The sequence below is a fragment of the Thamnophis elegans genome, chromosome 15 (genome assembly GCF_009769535.1).
Source record: "Thamnophis elegans isolate rThaEle1 chromosome 15, rThaEle1.pri, whole genome shotgun sequence".
Classification (NCBI taxonomy): Eukaryota; Metazoa; Chordata; class Lepidosauria; order Squamata; family Colubridae; genus Thamnophis; species Thamnophis elegans.
Window position 1 is genome coordinate 5,893,133 of NC_045555.1, and position 21,558 is coordinate 5,914,690.

Consider the following 21,558-nt stretch of genomic DNA (forward strand, 5'->3'; position numbering starts at 1 on the left):
CAAAGTCAACTGGGAAGCCTGATTCACTTAACAACTGTGTCAGTAACTTAACGCCTGCCGTGATTCACTTTACAACTGGCCAAAAAAAAGGGGGGGGAAGTTGCAGAATGGGGCAAAACTCACTGAACCAAAGGTCTCTCTTAACAGCAGAAATTTTGGGTGCAGTCGTAAAGTCGAGGATTGCCTGTACTTCACGGGGCAAAGTCAGGATGTTCAGACCAACCAGCGAAGGAATCTAGGGTTTCACCTGGCCAAGCGCTAACCTGGTTTGCCTGATTCCAGGCAAAAGAAGGCTTGTTCATCGCGGCTTGCGAAACGGAAACCGTTGGTGGCCAAGCGAACTTGTTCACCTCGGCTTCTTCTGCAATCCGTATTAAGCAACAAGCAAACCCAGTTTTCGGCTCCCCCAAATGAGGAAGTGGGTGAGCTGGATTAGAAACGATTTTTTTTTTTAAAAAAATAGAATTATATTTTTTTGCAAGAAAAACGAGAGGCGCCCGGTTCTCTCCTTCCAAACTCTCCCTTCCAGGTTGCGGAGAAATATTTTGCTCGGTTTCTATGCAACCGCTATTTTTTTAAAAAAAATAAAATAAATTCCTGAAGGGTCTTTTTTCTCCCCCCCCCACCCCTCCCCCTTCCCCTCCTTCGATATTTGCAAGAGTTGGTATCCTTCGGAAGGGGGAGGGGGATTCTTGGCGAACTTGTAGGGCAGGGGGCTCACGAAGCAGCCGCCTGGCAGTCCATAATAGTCCTTTTCGTCCCCAACAGCGGTGGAATGTGCTTTGCGTTCGGGGCAAAGTCGAAAGCTCCGAGAAAAATCATTTCGGGTGTGTGTGTGTGTGTGTGTGTGTGTGTGTGTGTGTGTGGAGAAGAGCGAATGTTTTATCGGTCTTCCCTTCCAGACACCCAAACATGCGGGACAGCCAGCAAAAATGAAGAATTCAGCCTTGCCGTGTGGGCTGTTTATGTACAAAACCATGGCAACACACACACACACCGGACTGGGGATGTGGGGAGGTGTTAAGCTTGCCAACAACTGTTGTGTGTTAACTGGCCTGGGTATAGGGAAGTGTGTGATGCTTTTATGCAAGCTTGCAACGTCTGCTCTAAAGACCCACAATATTTTCCCCCCTTTTTATTTATCTGCTGCTTTTGACATTTCTCAGGGGCTAAGACGGCTAAGACGCTGAGCTGGTCGATCAGAGAGGTCGGCAGTTTGGCGGTTCGAATCCCCAGCGCCGCGTAACGGAGTGAGCTCCCGTGACTTGCCCCAGCTTCTGCCAACCTAGCAGTTCAAAACCACGTTAAAAAACGCAAGTAGAAAAATAGGCACCACCTTCGATGGGAAAGGAACAGCGTTCCGTGCGCCTTCGGGAGTTGAGTCATGCCGGCCACAGGACCACGGAGACGTCTTCGGACAGCGCTGGCTCTTCGGCTTTGAAACGGAGATGAGCACCGCCCCCTAGAGTCAGGAACGACTAGCACATATGTTCGAGGGGAACCTTTGTCTTTACCTATGACATTTCTGCAAAGGGACATTATTTCCTGGAGAAATAATTCAGAGATTTTTGCAGTTGCAAAAATCTTAAATTCTCATTGTCAGGAATTTTTCCCTTATTTCTAGGTTGCTTCTCTCCTTGGTTAGTTTCCATCCATTCTCTCTTCTGCCTTCTGGTGCTTTGGAAAATAAGTTGACCCCCCTCGTCTTTGGGGCAGCCCCTGAGATACTGGAAGGCTGCTATCATGTCTCCCCTAGTCCTTCTTTTTCACTAAACTAGACACACCCAGTTCCTGCAACCGTTCTTCATATGTTTTAGTCTCCAGTCCCCTAATCATCTTGGTTGCTCTTCTCTGCACTTTTTCCAGAGTCTCCACATCTTTTTTATAATATGGCGACCAAAACCGGATGCAGCGTTCCAGGTGTGGTCTGCACTCTTCCCAATCACGAATAGGTCGGGCTGTTAAAGCATCTTTCAGTGATCAAACTGGGAGTTGTGGTGTGGGATTAGTCTGGCTTGATTAGATTTCGCCACCTTGCCAGCTCCCAAAAGCCAATATTGGCTCACACGTGAGCTGATCTTTCAATTCTGATAAGGTTTGTTTGCTTTGGCCCGGAAAGCACATTCAATATTTATCCAGGGCAAACAATCCAGAGCTCGGAGACAAGGCTGAGATTAAATAAGGGCAGCTTTTGTACCCTTCTTACCAGCACGCTCGCCGTTTGACACGTCCTCCTGCAAGGACCGAATTCAGACAGGGGTCGCCGCGTCCCCAGCGGGGGCTTGTGAGAGGTGTGTCATGTGATCCCCTTTAGCGACAAGCAAAATCTACGGGGGAAACCAGATTCACTTGACTGTGTTGGCGTAACTTAGCCGCTGCGGTGATTCACTTAGCGAATAGAATAGGATAGAGTAGAATAGAATAGAATAGAATTCTTTATTGGCCAAGTGTGATTGGACACACAAGGAATTTGTCTTTGGTGCATAGGTTAATGTATATAGAATAGGAATAGGAATGGAATGTGAGAAGAGAAGAGAAAGTAGAATAGAAATAGAATAGGATAGAACAGAATAGAATAGAATAGAATTCTTTATTATTGGCCAAGTGTGATTGGACACACAAGGAATTTGTCTTTGGTGCATAGGTTCTTAGTGTATATAGAATAGGAATAGGAATGGAATGGAATATGAGAAGAGAAAGTAGAATAGAATAGAATAGAATAGAATGGAATAGAATTCTTTATTGGCCAAGTGTGATTGGACACACAAGGAATTTGTCTTTGGTGCATAGGTTCTTAGTGTATATAGAATAGGAATAGGAATGGAATGGAATATGAGAAGAGAAAGTAGAATAGAATAGAACAGAATAGAATGGAATAGAATTCTTTATTGGCCAAGTGTGATTGGACACACAAGGAATTTGTCTTTGGTGCATAGGTTCTTAGTGTATATAGAATAGGAATAGGAATGGAATGGAATATGAGAAGAGAAAGTAGAATAGAATAGAATAGAATAGATTTCTTTATTGGCCAAGTGTGATTGGACACACAAGGAATTTGTCTTTGGTGCATAAGCTCTCCATATACATAAGGAGAATAAAAATACATTCAAGAATAAGAAGATAACACTTAGTGATTAATAAGATAAGATAAATAAGATAAGATACTTTATTTGTATGCCGCCCTTTTCCCTGGGGGGACTCAGGGCTATCAAATTGTACTAGGAAACAATAAAAACAAAATACATTGAAAGATACAAGCAACATGGTTATAAGTGGGGGGAAGATAGATAGTAGGAAGGAAGAGAAGAGTAATAGTAATACAGTCTTTGTAAATTATTTGACAGTGTTGTGGGAATTATTTGTTTAGCAGAGTGATGGCATTTGGGGGGGGGGACTGTCCTTGTGTCTAATTGTCTTGGTGTGCCGTGCCCTATAGAATCATTTTGAGGGTAGGAGTTGAAACAATTTACGTCCAGGATGCGAGGGGTCTGAAGATATTTACACAGCCCACTTTTTTACTCCTGCAGTGTTCAGGTCCTCAATGGAAGGCAGGTTGGTAGCCTTCTGCAGTTCTTCTGCAGTTCTAATTATCCGTTGAAGTCCGTGTCTGTCTTGTTGGGTTGCAGAGCCAAGCCAGGCAGTTACGGAGGTGGAGAGGACAAGACTCCATCATTCCTCTGTAGAACAGAATCAGCAGCTCTTTGGGCAATTTGAGCTTCCCGAGTTGGCACAGAAAGAACATTATTTCTTGTGCTTTTTTTATGCCGTTTTGGATGTTAGGGGTCCATTTGAAGTCTGGAGATATGATAGAACCTAGAAACCTGAAGGTCTCTACTGTTGAAACTGCGTTGTCTAGTATTGTAAGAGGTGGTAGTATGGGAGGGTTTCTTCTAAAATCCACCCTCATTTCTATGGTTTTGAGTGTATTTAGTTCAAGATTGTTCTGGCTGCACCAGAAGACTGGTTGTTCAACCTCCCATCTGTATGCAGATGTGTCGAATATGGCGAGAAAGTTCATAAAACGGGCTAAAATTCACTTGACAGATGTTTCCCTTAACCGTCTAAATTTGGGGCTCACTCGTGGTGATAAGTGGAGGACTACCTGTATTGTAGGAGTGCAAAATCCTTGACTTCCTGTTCAGAGCAAATATAGGGTTACTGCAATGTGCCAGGTGCAAATCCCAAGTCCGGCATGGACTGGTATTTCCCTCCTGGGATGGGAAAAGTGACTTCACGATCATTGCTGCATTCTCATTACTCATGTGATCAAAATTTGAGCGAGTGATGGTCGTAAGTCACTTTTCCCATCCCAGAGGGACACAATGTTCCGGAGGAAAAAAAATCCAGCTTTCGGGGAAAAGCGGTGTTTGTGTCACACGCTTTTTTCCCCTGGGTTTAATGTTCTCAGTAGCTCCAAGCCACTGGTTGACTGCAAGCGAATTCTTAACATCAGAAATCCCGGAGAACAGCGTGCGATGCTTTTCCCACCCTTTTTAAAATTATTATTATTTTATTATGGATTGCGGCCGGCGTAGAGTTGAGACGTGCCGACGAGCATCTCAACCGAGCCGGAGAGATTTTCCCGCAGAGACAATTCCAGCGAATGCATGCCGAATCCCTCAGTCCCTTTTAATCATGATGCATTTGTTTTCGAAAAGAGATTCCAGCAAGTTTGCTTTTAAAAATAGCAAAAGGACAGTGCTTCCGAAGACATGTGAGATAACCCCACTCGCTAGGAAAGTTGTAGGCTGCTGATCCAAGAGGAATCCATGGCTGATTTTATTTTTAGCGCTGTTCATTCCCAAGAAAGCTCTTTTGGAGATCGTATTCACACAATTGCATCCTACGGTGTCTTGGTTTTCAGTGTGTTTGGAGAAGGAAAAACAGCTACTGGGAGTCAATAGAATAGAATAGAATTAGAATAGAATCAGAATAGAATTAGAATAGAATTAGAATAGAATTAGAATAGAATTAGAATAGAATTAGAATAGAATTAGAATATAGGATAGACAGAGTATAGAATAGAATAGAATTATAATAGAATAGAATGTAGGATAGACAGAGAATACAATAGAATAGAATTAGAATAGAATTAGAATAGAATAGAACAGGAATAGATCATGAATAGAACAGGATAGAACAGAACAGAACAGAATAGAATAGAATAGAATAGAATAGACAGAGTTGGAGGGGATCTTGGAGGTCTTCTAGTCCAACCCCCTGCTTAGGCAGGAAACCCTACACCACTTCAGACAAATGGAAACGTCCAGTGTTGGAGCGTTCACAACTTCTGGAGGCAAGTTGTTCCACTAATAGTTCTAACTGTCAGTAAATTTCTCCTTAATTCTAAGTTGCTTCTCTTTTTGATTAGTTTCCACCCATTGCTTCTTGCCCTGCCTTCAGGTGCTTTGGAGAATAGCTAGAGTCCTTCTTCTTTGCGGCAACCCCTGAGATATTGGAAGACTGCTATCTTGTCTCCCCTAGTCCTTCTTTTAATCAAACTAGACATCCCCAGTTCCTGCAACCGTTCTTCGTATGTTTTAGCCTCCAGTCCCCTAATTCTCTTTGTTGCTCTTCTCTGCACTCTTTCCAGAATCTCCACATCTTTTCTACATCGCAATGTAAAATGATAAAGTGGTATCAACACTTCACGTGATCTTGATTCCATCCCTCTGTTGATGCAGCCTAGAACTGTGTTGGCTTTTTTGGCAGCTGCTGCACACAGCTGGCTCCTATTTAAATGATTGTCCACCAGGACTCCAAGATCCCTTCTCACAGTTACTACTATTGAGGATGGTACCACCTATACTGTCACTGTGCATTTCGTTTTTCTTGCCTAAATATAGAATCTACAAGCGAGCCCAAAATTTCTGTGGTAAAATGAAACGGTTGTTAAGTGAGTTTTGCCCCATCTTACAACCTTCCTTGCTACAGCTCTTAAGCAAATCACTGCCATGGTTAAATGTCCATTGCTAAGCTAAATGATTCTTAAAAGAGTTGTGCCTGATTTTTGTGAGCTTTTGGGGGGGGCATGGTTGTTAAGTGAATCACTGCAGTCGTTAAGCGAATCTGGATTTTCCCCACTGATTTTGGAGGGCTGGAAAAGTCGCAAATGAGAATCAGGTGATCGTGCACCAACAATCAGTTGCCCAATGCCCCAATTTTGATCACATGAGCAGTGAGGATGAAGTGACGGTCATAAGGGCAAGTGATGGTTGTAAGTCACTTTTTTCAGTGCTGCTGTAACTTGGAACAGCCGAGTTGTAAGTCGAGGACTAATGAATATTAAATATTGACTATGGGTTTCGGCTTTTCTGCTTTTCCCAAACAGGAGCTCATCTCAATAGGACGGCTTGGAACTCCCAGAATTTGTTGGATGGGGAATTATGGGAAAACGGGCAGCCCATCTGGGAAAAACTTTTGGATTAAGCAAGGCGGAAAGCCCGGCCTCTGAGAAGGCCCAAGGGTTACTTCCCATTCTTTGTTTAATTGCTCAGGAATGCACGCCAAAAATAAAGTTATAAAATGTTCCCCCGTCATGATTAAAAAGGGATTGGGAGATTCGGCATTAATCAAACATCAGGGGGTGGTGGTTGTTGTTGTTGTTGTTGTTTCTCTCCTTTTTTGTGGGTTCCCGGATTACGTGCGCAACAGGCTTGGTTTTCATCTGGCGCTCAGCCAAAAACATAAGCATTTAAAAGCAAAGAGCGGAGTGAAAAAAATAAAGATGCAGAGGAGTATTTTTAGGGATGATCCCGTCATCAGACAACTGGCTGAGTCTCCGAGGCAGGCATGGAATTTGCAAAGAGCGATTGGCTGCATTCGAGGTTGGGGGGGGGGGAGAGAAAATAAACTTTTTGTTCTGTTTTGATTTGTTTTGTATTGTATTGTTTTGTTATTCTATTCTATTTTATTCTGTCTATCCTATTTTATATTCTATTCTGTTCTGCATTCTATTCTATTTTATCCTATTCTATTCTACTCTAGTCTATTCTGCATTCTGTTCTGCTGTACTCTATTAACTCTATTCTGCATTCTTTTCTATTTTATTCTACTCTACTCTACTCTATTCTATTCTGCATTCTATTCTACTTTAGCCTAGCCTAGTCTATTCTGCATTCAATTCTACTCTACTAACTCTATTCTGCATTCTTTTCTATTCTATTCTACCCTTCTAGTCTATTCTGCATTCTATTCCACTCTATTCTATTCTGCATTCTAGTCTAATCTATTCTGCACTCCGTTCTACTCTACTAACTCTATTCTGCATTCTTTTCTTTTCTATTCTACTCTAGTCTAGTGTAGTCTATTCTATTCTGCATTCTATTCTAGTCTATTCTTCATTCTATTCTAGTCTATTCTGCATTCTATTCTAGTCTATTCTTCATTCTATTCTAGTCTATTCTTCATTCTATTCTAGTCTATTCTGCATTCTACTCTACTCAACTAACTCTATTCTGCATTCTTTTCCATTCTATTCTATTCTATTGTACTCTATTCTGTTCTGCATTCTATTCTATTTTGCATTCTATTCTATTCTGCATTCCATTCCATTCTACTCTACTCTATTCTGCATTCTATTCTATTCTTCATTCTGTTCTACTCTACTCTACTCAACTTTATTCTGCATTCTACTCGACTCTACATCACACTATTCTATTCTGCATTCTATTTTATTCCATTCTACTCTATTCTATTCTATTCTATTCTGCATTCTGTTCTACTCTACTCAACTCTATTCTGCATACTTTTCTATACTACTCTACTGTATTCTGCATTCTACTGTATTATATTCTTCTGGTCACAAAAAGTGATCATGTCTCACACACACACGCACAAACACACACACACACACACACACACACACACACACACACACACGGGACACTGCAACCGTCATATACATGAGTAAGTGGCCAAGCTCCCAAATGTAAATCACGTGACCATGGGAACGCTGCAAAGGTCATCAGTGTGAAAAATGCTCCTGTGACTTTTTTTTTCAGTCCTGTTGTAACTTTGGTCACTAAATGAACCGTTGTAAGCTGAGGACTACCTGTACGTAGCCACCTGAGGGGGAAATAAGGTTTGGGACTGGCATCTCCTAATGTTTATCAGACAAGATTGGGGATGGACAGGGTTGGAAGAAGGGAGCTTGGAGGTCATCTAGTCCAACCCCTCCACCCAAGCAGGAGACCCTACACCATTTCCGACAGAGGGCAGTCCGGTCTCTTCTTGAAAGCCTCCAAGGATGAAGTTCCCACAACTTCTGAAGGCAACGTCTGTTCCATGGGTTTGATTGCTCTCCGTGTTGGGAAAGTTCCTCCTTGTTTCTAGGTTGAATCTCTCCTGGTTCAGTTTCCATCCATTGTTCCTTCTCTGGCCTTCGGGAGCTTTGGAAAATAGCTTGACCCCCCTCCTCTCTGTGGCAGCCCCACAAATATTGGAAGGCTGCTCTCCTGTCTCCCCTGGTCCTTCTCTTCACAAGACCAGCCATGCCCAGTTCCTGCAACTGTTCTTCATATGTTTTAGTCTCCAGTCCCCTCATCATCCTGGTTGCTCTTCTCTGCACTCTTTCTAGAGTCTCAACGTCTTTTTTATAGTGTGGTGACCAAAACTGGATGCAGTATTCTTAAAAACCTCCAGAGATGGATCACCTACAACTTCTGAAGGCAAGCTGTTTCACTGGTTAATTGTCCTCACCAGTGGTGGGTTTCAAAAATTTTTGGAACCCACTCTGTGGGCGTGGCCGCCTTTGTGGGAGTGGCTTGCCGGCCATGTGATCTGGTGGGAGTGGCTTGCCGGCCATGTGTTTTCTTTCTCCCTTTTTTCTTTCATCTCTCACTCTTTTTCTTTCTTCTTTCTTTCTTCCTTCCTTCCTTCCTTTCTCTTTCTCTCTCTGTCTTTGTCAGTCTGTCTGTCTGTGTGTGTGTGTGTGTGTGTGTGTGTGTGTGTGTGTGTGTGTGTGTGACAGTGATGAGTTTCAAACATTTTTGGAACCTCTTCTGTAGGTGTGGCCTGCTTTCCGGATCTACTGGTGGAACCTCTTCTAACCGGTTCAGTAGATTTGACGAACCGGTTCTACCGAATAGGTGCGAACTGGTAGGAACCCACCTCTGGTCCTCACTGTCAGGAAATTTCTCCTTAGTTCTAGGTTGCTTCTCTCCTTGATTAGTTTCCACCCATCGCTTCTTGTCCTACACTCAGGTGCCTTGGAGAATAGCTTGACCCACCCACCCCCTTCTCTCCTCTCTGTGGCAACCCCTCAAATATTGGAAGGCTGTTCTCCTGTCTCCAAGATTTCTCCTCGTTTTGTATCCACAGCATGAGAAAGACACACACACACACACACACACACACACACACACACACAGACGAATACGGAAAAGGATTGCTGGGAATTTTTCTGACGCTCTCCTTGTCTGGATTTGTCCAAATTACAGGATGAGGTTTGGTTAGGCAGGAAGCTGTCACACCTGGGGCTTGAGAACCGCTCCGATCTCACTTAGAACAATAGTCTGGGAATTATTTTTTTTCCTGTCTGTCTGATCTTTAACCTCCTTTGTCCAACAAACGTGGATATTTTCCTGCCTCTCGGAGACAAAATGTAAAAAAAAAAAAAAAAAAACCCTTTTCCACAGTGGCTTCGTGGAAGCGAGCAAAATTCTCTTTTGTCTGCGAGTCAGATTTTATTTTTTTTAATGTTTCTTATGTTTTGCTTCTGGTTGTCCTTGATCTGAGCCCCCCCGCCCCCCACCCCAAAAAAGGGCTCGCGTGAGCTGATAGCCCTCTGCGTTCGATTTTTTTTTCTTTTTAACAGCTGGTCCTTGACTTACACCTGCAGTGGAGCCCAGAATTGCTGCTGCTAAGCGAGACGTGGGTGAAGTGAGTTTTGGTCCCCGTTTTTACGACTTTCCTTGCCGGGCTAAATTAGGGAACCGAGCTTCCCCGTTGATTTTGCTTGTCCGAAGGTAGTAAAAGAGGATCACCCAGGACTCCGGAACGCAACCAAGAGGCGGAGGGTTGGTTTAGATGACCTACAAGGTCCCTTCCAACGCTGTTAATCTGTTTCGCTAAGAATGACCCCCAGGAAGGAAATAAATATCGCAAAATCTCTTCCACCCACCCACCCAACTTCACGGGTGTTTAAATTGACGCTTGGACGCAGAGAGAGGGACTCTTATTTATTTTTTTAAATTTTGTTTATACAAACATAACATCTTTGCAACACGTTTATACTTCTTTTACATATCTATTGTGTTTCCTTTATCTGTACATATAAATCTTATATAACTATATATCTACAGTATATACATTTTTTTTCATGTATCTTTTCCATCAGTTCCATATCATCTTATAGATCATTTTAGTTTTCTACTATTTTTGTCTGCAGTCTATTTTATATTTCTACCTTTTATTCAAAAAAACAACACAAAAAGAGGAGGAAAGCACTGAAGAAAAGAAGAAAGAGCAAGAGATTAAAAAGCAAATGCAAAACTGGGAAATGAATAAAAGAGAGAGAGGGCTTTTAAAAAACCCTGGCTGATGACAACGTCCAAAATTGAGCTGTTCTGTTGAGAGTCAATTCGGTTTCTTGGGAGGAAAGAAAAGGGAGAAACGTTCAGATTTTGACCATGCCCTGTATGAGCTTGTGTGTTTGTGTTTTCTTCTCGCTTAGCAACCGAAAAACTGCATCTACGGGAAAGCTGGAGTTGTTACTATCGGGCCAAGTGTCCTTGGATGGGAATTGTGTTAAAGCTATTTCAACCTCGCTGGAAATGTTTGGCTGCAATTCGTTCTCTTTCTCTCTCTCTCTCTCTCTCTCTCTCTCTCTCTCTCTCTCTCTCTCTCTCCCTCCCTCCCTCCCTCCCTCCCTCCCTCCCTCCCTCCCTCTCTCTCTCTCTCTCTCTCTCTCTCTCTCTCTCTCTTTTAGCCTGGGGGGGCAGGCGGTTGGAAATATGAACACCATCACACAAGTGTGAAAGTAATTATATTTGTCCTCCCAAGGCAGAGGGATGGGCTTGTCCTACTTCAGGACACTTCGCTACGCTTTTAAGAATATTGTTCTGACCGAGGCTTCTCGAGAGCATGAAGCAAACTCCTGGTCCCGACAAAAACCCCTTTTATTAATTGACTGTGAATTCTGCTCCTTCACATCCAGCGTAGTCTTTCGAGGGAGGATTTACGGTCACAGACCTTATCTGGCTTGGAGAGCTGCCAGGCCAATAGCTGCAGAACTTAGCAAGGAGTCTCGAAGAGTCAGGAACCAATTAAGCGAACTAATGGTCTCCTGCAAACTCCACTCCCCTTTCGCTCCTCTTTTATCTCCTCTGGGAGGGGCCATTCACCGCCCACCTGTGGCCTTCCTCCCAAGTCGACCCTGATTTCTTTGTCGTTCTTGTCTTCTGGCAGCTCTGTGCATGCACACCCCGTGAACAGGCTCCAGCTGTTCTTCTGCCCCACTGATCTCCAATTCCAAAAGCAGCTGAGAACTGCCAGACGGCCCTGGCCCCCTCTCTGCCTCCGACACAGAGCCCTCATCCGAGCCTTCCCCAGACTCCAGGACTGGGCCAGGGTCCTCCCCAACCCCCTCACTGTACGAATCTGCGGCCAGCTTTGCTGGCCCCTGGCGGGCCACAACAGAACTCTTCCCATCACTATGAGGAGTGGTGGACAATGTTTGAAAGGCTGGTCCTTCAGAAACAGAGAAGGAGCCAGTGTTGAAGATCCTCAAGTCCAACCCCTTTTGTGTGACAAAATGTAGGGTGTCAGGTGTTAAGTTGTCTTTGCTCTGAACCCAGTTAGCTATTAGGGGGTCCCCGGTGCCCTCTGACCTTGCCTGTTTCCTTGCAGGCATTTCTTTAACCAAATTAGGTAACATCATAAGTGCTACCACGTTTCCTCGAAAATAAGGCATGGTCTTATTTTCTTTTGACCGTAATAAGCACTTGGCTTTATTTTCGGGGAGGTCTTACTATTTTTGAGGTGCAGGAGGCCCCTCAACTTCAAAAATTTCCGCTACTAGTTCTCCAAAACCTGTCAGAACCTGCTAGATTTCACCCCTAGGTGCAAGGGGTATATTCCCCGAGGTGGCGCAGTGGTTAAATGCAGCACTGCAGGCTACTTCAGCTGACTGCAGTTCTGCAGTTCAGCTGTTCAAATCTCACCGGCTCAAGGTTGACTCAGCCTTCCATCCTTCCGAGGTGGGTAAAATGAGGACCCGGATTGTTGTTGGGGGCAATATGCTGACTCTGTAAACCGCTTAGAGAAGGCTGAAAGCCCTATGAAGCAGTATATAAGTCTAACTGCTATTGCTATTGCTATTCTCCCACCCCCAGGAAATGGTGGGGTCTGGCTGAACATGCATTTAAATATTTTAGGGGAGGTCTTATTTTGGGGGGAGGGCTTATTTTACTGCATGCAATCAGAAGCCTGATTGGGCTTATTATCTGGGGAGGTCTTATTTTCCGGAAAACAGGGCAGTCAGGAGTGCAGTTTGCTTTCAGTAAACTTACAGGCACTGATGATGTTGCCTAGTTGGGTATTGAAACGTCTGCAAGAGAACAAGGGAGTTCTGAGGGCACCATGTCGACCCGGAGTTACACTTACTCTCCTTTCTTAGGTATTAGTTAGCTATCGCTAACAAGCCCAGCTCCAATGTCTACCTGCTCCCAGCCCATCTTCTCCACCGTCCAAAATAACCTCCGCCAACTCTGTGTGCTCAGCTTCCTGGCTTAGTAGGTGCTCCACCCTTCTGATGTTGGAAGCTGGTGGAGATATCTGGGCTTGAAGGGACAGCCTCTGGCTGGCCGATAAATGCTACTTCTTACATAGTTCTCCTGCTACGGAAAGATCCTGGAAGAGCTGAGCTTGCTGTCAGCAAAATTAGCCTGGATCCTCTTATAATGGCCATTAAATTGTAAATTAAAAATGGTAAATTTAATGAATTTATATGCCGCCCAATCCCGAAGGACTCCGGGCGGCTTACAAAATACAAGGCTTAAAAGATAAAAAGTTAAAATGAGGAAAGAGGGAAAACAGATTAAAAAGCGACACATCATACACTCAGCCTAGGTGGGGCTGGACCTCATTCGTGAGGTCAACAGCCCCAGGCCTGCCGGAATAGCCAGGTTTTTGTGGCCTTTCGGAAGTCCGAGAGAGTGGGAAGGGTCCGGATCTCTGGGGGTAGATCGTTCCACAGGGCCGGGGCAGCTACAGAGAAGGCCCTGCTTTCTCCAAGGTTCTTCTGGGTTCCTGATGCACCAATTGGGCTCAAGGCAGTTGGGAAGTGTTACGGAAGCCATAGATGATGATGATGATGATGATGATGATGATGATGATGATGATGATGATGATTTTTAATCATTGTTTTGATTTGCCTTTCCTTCTCCCTCTCTTTTTCTTAAAGCATAGCAATTAAAAGTATTGAAGCGGGTGTGAGATGATGGATGCCTCATTTCTTTTATGTTGCTGCTGTTCTGATTTGCTTCTCCTTCTCTCTCTCTCTCTCTCTCTCTCTCTCTCTCTCTCTCTCTCTCTCTCTCTCTCTCTCTCTATTCATTTATCTTTTTTTTTAGGTAGGTGACATGATTAGAAGTTAGAAAGGAAAGAAAGGAAAAGTCTTTTAATAAAGGGAGATAGGGTTTAAAAGCTGGAATAGGTGATAGAAATAAGAGAAGGGGGAATATCAATGCCTACATGTTTACATGTTGCCTACATGTTTGAGAGAGCCGAGGTGGCGCAGTGGTTAGGGTGCAGTACTGCAGGCCACTTCAGCTGACTGTTATCTGCAGTTCAGCGGTTCTAATCTCACCGGCTCAAGGTTAACTCAGCCTTCCATCCTTCCGAGGTGGGTGAAATGAGGACCTGGATTGTTGGGGGCGATATGCTGACTCTGTAAACCGCTTAGAGAGGGCTGAAAGCCCTATGAAGCGGTATATAAGTCTAACTGCTATTGCTATTGCTATTACATAATAAAATGAAAGCAATAACGAGAAAATGTGGAACAACTGAACAATGATAGATTGCAATCTAAGACAAATGCGTATTATTTACTAGAAATATATAAGTTGATTGAATGTAACAATTACGACTAACTTTGTTAGTTTAGTATTAGTGTCAGGTTTCCTAAAAATGCCCTAATTGATTCATGAATATTAGCAATAGCAATAGCAGTTAGACTTATATACCGCTTCATAGGGCTTTCAGCCCTCTCTAAGCGGTTTACAGAGTCAGCATATCCACAGTCCGGGTCCTCATTTCACCCACCTCGGAAGGATGGAAGGCTGAGTCAACCTTGAGCCGGTGAGATTTGAACCGCCGAACTGCAGATAGCAGTCGGCTGAAGTAGTCTGCAGTGCTGCACCCTAACCACTGCGCCACCTCGGCTCAATACAAAACTAGCCATTTATTAGGAGCATCATAGGCAAGATCTTTTCACAGTCAGGTGTAAGCTTTGTTTGAGTTCTAACTGAACTTTACCCCTGTTCCTTCCCTCCCTTCAGTCTGTGTCATAAATCACATTTCCCTATGAGGTGCACCCCTCCCAAGCCTGCTGCAGTAATCTGAGATCCGACTCTAACTGAAAGTATGCGTGGAATGCACTCCCCCCTCCTTCTCTCACTATGACAATGCCGGGAGTTGACAATTAGAATGCATGAAACCTAGATGTCACACTGTTCACACCTTGATATGATATATTTATAAAAAAAAATAAACTGGGGGGGGAAATAAGTCACGTTGGAACGAGAGTCTCCTAATTGAAATCAAGGAGGCGGGTTAAGATAACTTTTCTTAGGGGAGGATGGTGGTTTAACCAACAGATTTCGACCAATTGGAGAAGAGGGGTTGGGTGCGAAAGACCAGGTAGGTTTCCATTTAACAGAGTCATTGCTAAAAGCTTTTGCAAAAGAACCTTCTCAACTAAGAGCCGAGGTGGTACAGTGGTTAGGGTGCAGTACTGCAGGCCACTTCAGCTGACTGTTATCTGCAGTTCAGTGGTTCAAATCTCACCAGCTCAAGGTTGACTCAGCCTTCCATCCTTCCGAGGTGGGTGAAATGAGGACCCAGACTGTGGGGGCGATATGCTGACTCTGTAAACCGCTTAGAGAGGGCTGAAAGCCCTATGAAGCGGTACATAAGTCTAACTGCTATTGCTAACTGCTATTGCTAACTAAATGTCAGCACTGGGTCAGTGTTAGATAAGGGTCAAAGGCAGCCTCTAAGTTGAATTTATTTTGATTGTGTCTATGTAAGAATTCTAGGCTCGTCCCCTGTTTGACGCCTCCCTCTGGCTCTGCCAGTCCTTCTACATTACAAGATGGGAGAGGCAGTGCAGGTATGTTCTCCTTCCCATGTTTTCGGAGAAGGGGGAGGGATATTTCTCCCGTGTGTTTTTCCTTGGCGTGCTAACTTTCCTGCTGGAATGAGAAATCTGGTCTGGAAATCTGGAAGCCTTGTATTCATGGGGCGTTCTCTTCCTGAATTCCGCATGCAAAAAAATAGAATCATCATCATCGTTAGCTTGTTTTGACAAAGTTTGGCGAGGGGCTAAGGAACATTTGCCTCCCATTAACACGGAAAAGCCCAAAATTGAATCGTTGGCTTTCTCTCTGCAGGCTGCCTGCTCTGAAAGCTGCATCTTCCAACAGCTGTTCGGCCCAGACGCCGCAGGGCTAGAGACGGTTTCCAAGAACTGTTTCCAGCTGCTGCTTCCTTCTCGTACAATCCCATCCCAGACAGAAAGACAAAGAGACGGAGTGACTAACTCACCGCAAGCTTCACGGCTGAGTCTCGGTGCCAGCTTTTGATTTCCTTGGTGGTGGATGGTGAAACTGAGCTTCTTGCTGGTACACAGAGGTGGATCATGCACAGGAAGGAACCAGGCGGTGAGGTTTGAAATCAAGGAAGCCACAAAAGGCCACCAAGGTCGGCTGATGGGTTGCGGAGTTATGCTCCATCAGATAATGCAACTTTTTGGGCTGTTTTTGGACCATTTTCAGGCTGGTTTTCGGGCCGTTCAGAAGCCGTTTTTGGCCTGAAAATGGCCAGGAAAAGTGGTCCGGAAAAGACTTGGGTTTCGGCTGTTTTTCAGGCCATTTTCTGGCCCTCCGGCTCCCACAAAAAGCAGCTAGCGACAGCATTCATGCCCACAGAGATCCCATTTCAGACAAAAGGTTATCTGGTCTTTTCTTAACACCTCCAGTGATGGAGCACCCACAACTTCTGGTGGCAGGTTGTTCCACTGGTTAATTGATCTTATAGTTAGGAATTTTCTCCTTCGTTCCAGGTTGGTTCTCTCCTTGATTAGTTTCCACCCATTGCTTCTTGTCCTGCCTTCAAGTGCTGTGGAGAATAAGCTTGACTCCCTCTTCTTTGGGGCAGCCCCTGAGATATTGGAAGACTGCTATCATGTCCTCCTTTTCATTAAATTAGACATACTCAGTTCCTGGATTTAAATCAGATCCGTTTCTTGAGTTGAAAGGACAACAGATTTCCTATTAGCAGCATTTTTCAGAAGGGGGGGTGGCAGGGCGGGGATGCCTGCACGAGAGACCCCCGCCTCGGCTTCTTTTTTTTATTATTTTTTTTTATTTTTTGAATAGACACAAACAAGACACAAGAAACACCATAAAAACATATTCCATTACAAATTATAAAAAGTGTGTCAATTGGTTACAAAGAACTTTCGTGCATCTCTTCCACGGTCATCACCTATAATCTATATCAAATTATATATTTACATCAAATGTGTATGTATGTATGTATGTATGTATGTATGTATGTATATGTGTGTGTGTGTGTGTGTGTGTATATATATATATATATATATATATATATATATATATATATATATATATATATATATACATACTTAAAGTCACAACCCCTGGTATGCCCAAGTATGGGAGGAAGGTCACACTTCCACTCTCTGTCATTAGGCTCGTCACAAGAGACCATCCAGACAGAAACCCAATATTTTTTTTTATATATTTATATATATATTATATATTTTTATATATATATTTATATATATATATGTTATATTTATGCTGATAAATAAATAAAGGGAGACTAGTATAGATCTATTTCAAGCTATTTAGCTCTCATCAGCTAGCCATACCCAAGTTTGGGAATCGATATTGGGAAACCAATATTGGGTTTCTGTCTGGATGGTCTCTTGTGACGAGCCTAATGACAGAGAGTGGAAGTGTGACCTTCCTCCCATACTTGGGCATACCAGGGGTTGTGACTTTAAGTATATATATATATATATATATATATATATATATATATATATATATATATATATATATATATATCTAGTTGTTCGGGTTTTCTCCCACGTAGAATTGGAGATGTCTTGGCGACGTTTCGACGAAGTCACATTCGTCATCTTCAGGCTGCTGCTGACTACTTCAGGTTTGGTGTTTCCAGGAGTAAACACCAAACCTGAAGTAGTCAGCAGCAGCCTGAAGATGACGAATGTGACTTCGTCGAAACGTCGCCAAGACATCTCCAATTCTACGCGGGAGAAAACCCGAACAACTAGAGACCTACATACTAACACCCGCGAAAACCTCAGAAAATATATATATATATATATATATATATATATATATATATATATATATATATATATAAAAATAAAATCATCATGAGCCGAGGTGGCGCAGTGGTTAAATGCAGCACTGCAGGCTACTTCAGCTGACTACAGTTCTGCAGTTCGGCTGTTCAAATCTCACCGGCTCAGGGTTGATTCAGCCTTCCATCCTTCCGAGGTGGGTAAAATGAGGACCCAGATTGTTGTTGGGGGCGATATGCTGTCTCTGTAAACCACTTAGAGAGGGCTGAAAGCCCTATGAAGTGGCATATGTCTAACTGCTATTGCTATACCTCATCCTTCATATGACTATAGTCCATTTAACATCCCTTTTTAACAAATACTCCAAAATTCAAAGCAAAACCACATAATGGCATTCCATTGTCTATTTTCAATATCATCCAACAACATTCTTATCTTTGTGAAACGTTCTAAATAAAAATTAATTATGTTTGATAACAAAGTTTCTAAACCTCCTTTCTTAATCACTGTTTGCAATTTATATCCAATCTCAATATTACAGGCTTTCATACATAACTAAGTTTCTAAACTTCCTTTCATGGTCACCATTTAAAATTTGTACCAAATTTCCTCTTGTCGAACCAATATATATATGTATACATTATATCGTTATCAATTATTTATCTAACTATATCCATGATCAATCCAATTTCAATATTATAGGCTTTTATACATAACAAAATTTCTAAACTTCCTTTCATGGTCCCCATTTAAAAATTTATACCAAATTTCCTCTTGTCGAACCAATATATATGTATACATTATATCGTTATCAATTATCTAATCTAGCTATCTCCATGATCACTTCATTTTTAACATGATGCTCTAATTTTTAACTATTTAGCTAGTATTTTGTTAATAGTTTTCATGTCTCGACCTATGTCCTTCCCGTCGCGGCTTCTGGTGAGACATCCTTGGCATTAGGCCACCCATTGAATTGAAAAAGGTCTCGGTGACACAGACTGCCTATTTATAGTTCCTTTTTTATTGTAGAGTGACATTACCGGCATCGTCTAAACCAGACCGGGGAAAAAATGTCATCCATTTATTATTATTATCATTATTACTATTTTGTCCAGGGCAAGGCAGGACATGCTATTCATGGGCTCAGCCGCTGGGAGTTGGGCTGTTGGCTCCCCCAGCTTGTCAAACAGGGAAGTCTGGGTGCCATCCACAGCTGCCTGGTGGGGAGCAAACTTTGCAGGGTTTTCATTCCATGTTCAACTGCAGGGAAAACATTGGCTGCCAACCTGCCTTCCATTGAGGACCTGGACACTGCAGGAGTCAAGAAGAGGGCTGTGAAAATATCTCCAGACCCCTCACATCCTGGACGTAAATTGTTTCAACTCCTACCCTCAAAACGACGCTATAAGGCACTGCACGCCAGAACAACTAGACACAAGGACAGTTTTTTCCCTGAATGCCATCACTCTGCTAAACAAATAATTCCCTCACCACTGTCAAACTATTCACTAAGGATGCATTGCTATTACTATTATTCTCGGTGTTCCTATCCCCCATCTCCTCCCACTTATGACTGCAGGACTGGAACTGTGTTGCTTGTATCCTTCCGATTTGTATTGATATTGATTGTTTCCCGATTGCTTATTTGTACCCTCTGACTATCATTAAGTGTTGTACCTTATGATTCATGATGAATTTTTCTTTTATGTATACTGAGAGTATATGCACCAAAGACAAATTCCTTGTGTGTCCAATCAAGGCCAATAAGGAATTCTGTTGCTATTCTATTCTATATTCTATATTCTATATTCTATATTCTATATTCTATATTCTATATTCTATATTCTATATTCTATATTCTATATTCTATATTCTATATTCTATATTCTATATTCTATATTCTATATTCTATATTCTATATTCTATATTCTATATTCTATTCTCTGTATTCTATATTCTATATTCTATTCTCTGTATTCTATATTCTATTCTACTCTATTCTCTATATTCTATTCTATTCTCTATATTCTACATTTTATATTCTATATTCTATTCTACTCTATTCTCTATATTCTATTCTATTCTATTCTCTATATTCTATATTCTACTCTATTCTATTCTTCTATATTCTCTATATTCTATATTCTATATTCTATTCTCTATATTCTATTCTATTCTCTCTATTCTATATTTTATATTCTATTCTACTCTATTCTCTATATTCTATTCTATTCTTTTCTATTCTATTCTCTATATTCTATATTCTACTCTATTCTATTCTACTTTATTCTCTATATTCTATTCTATTCTTTTCTATTCTATGTTAAATAATATTTATTTAGGCTTATCTATCATGGCTTCAAATGGGATGGTTATTTCAAAGACAGTGCGGAGAACAATCTCATAAGCAGAGATCGTGATACATGTTATTTTATTATTTAACCTGACTGGGCTTGATTCGAGTGAGTTGCGAAAACTTGGCAAAGGCAAAATACACTCTGCACATTCTCAGGGGTTTTCTATCTTGATTTTTCTGGCTCAGAGGGTAAAGGTTCCCCTTGCAGATATGTGATAGTCGTTCCCGACTCTAGGGGGCGGTGCTCATCTCCATTTCTAAGCCAAAGAGCCAGTGCTGTCCGAAGACGTCTCCGTGGTCCTGTGGCCAGCATCACTCAACTCCCAAAGGAGCTTGGAATGCTGTTCCCTCCCCACCAAAGGTGGTCTCTATTTTTCTCCTTGCCTTTTTTACCTGCTTTCGAACTGCTAGGTTGGCAGAAGCTGGGACAAGTCACGGGAGCTCCCTCTGTTATGCAGCGCTAGGGATTTGAACTGCCAAACGACCGGCCTTTCTGATCTACAAGCTCAGCCTCTTAGCCCCTGAGCCACCGCACCTGACATTTTAAGCAAGCCCGGTGGGCTTTGACCACAAATGCTGATCGTTGCACGACATTTGCGTTGTGATTTGAAGTTGTATCTTGAGGATGGAGCAACGGTAGGCAAGCTGGGACAGGTCTGGGCGAGGCCTTCCTCCCTGTTGATTGCTTCCGAACATTTGAAATACGGCAGCATCAACATGCCTAAAAAATAACACCTCCATTCTCAACTACCCATCCTCCTTTTACACCTCCTAGTCAGCAACTACAAAGACCAACCCAGGTCTCAAATTTACCCCACTCCTTCTGACACTCCCATTTACATCCAATGTTTTGCCCTCCCCTGGCTCCAGAGGCTTTCTAGGAGCCTGGAGAGGGTGAAAATGCCCCTCTGCCCCCCCTCCCCCCGAGGCCCTTGGGAGGCAAAAAATGGCCTGTTTTCCAACTTCTAGGTTGGCCAAAAAATTGCCCCAAAATCAGCTGGCTAGAAGTGGTTCCACGTGCCACCTAAATCATTTCAGACAAATGGTTATCCAACATCATCTTAAAAACTTCCAGTGTTGGAGCATTCACAACTTCTGGAGAGAGGCCACAGATAAATTTTAAAATAAATTAAAATACTCCATTTTTCACTTTTGGCTCCTAATCGAGCCTGGGGGAGCTACGGACGGAGTGTGGTGTCCAGCAGCCTTAAAACCCCCTGGGAAGGGGATGCTGGGAGCTGTAGTCACTTGAGAATGAGCCAAGCAGGGTGTTGGCAGGAGCCAAGGTGGCGCAGTGGTTAAATGCAGCACTGCAGGCTGATTGCTAGATCAGCAGTTCAGCGGTTCAAATCTCACCGGCTCAGGGTTGACTCAGCCTTCCATCCTTCCGAGGTGGGTAAAATGAGGACCCGGATTGTTGTTGGGGGCAATATGCTGACTCTGTAAACCGCTTAGAGAGGGCTGAAAGCCCTATGAAGCGGTATATAAGTCTACTGTTATTGCTATTGCTATTGCTATTATTGCTTGTGTTAAAACAAAATAATGTGTGTCCTTCCCTTCTTGCTCTCTGTGCTGAGGAGGCGGCTCCAAATGAGAGAGAGAGAGACAGAGAGAGAAA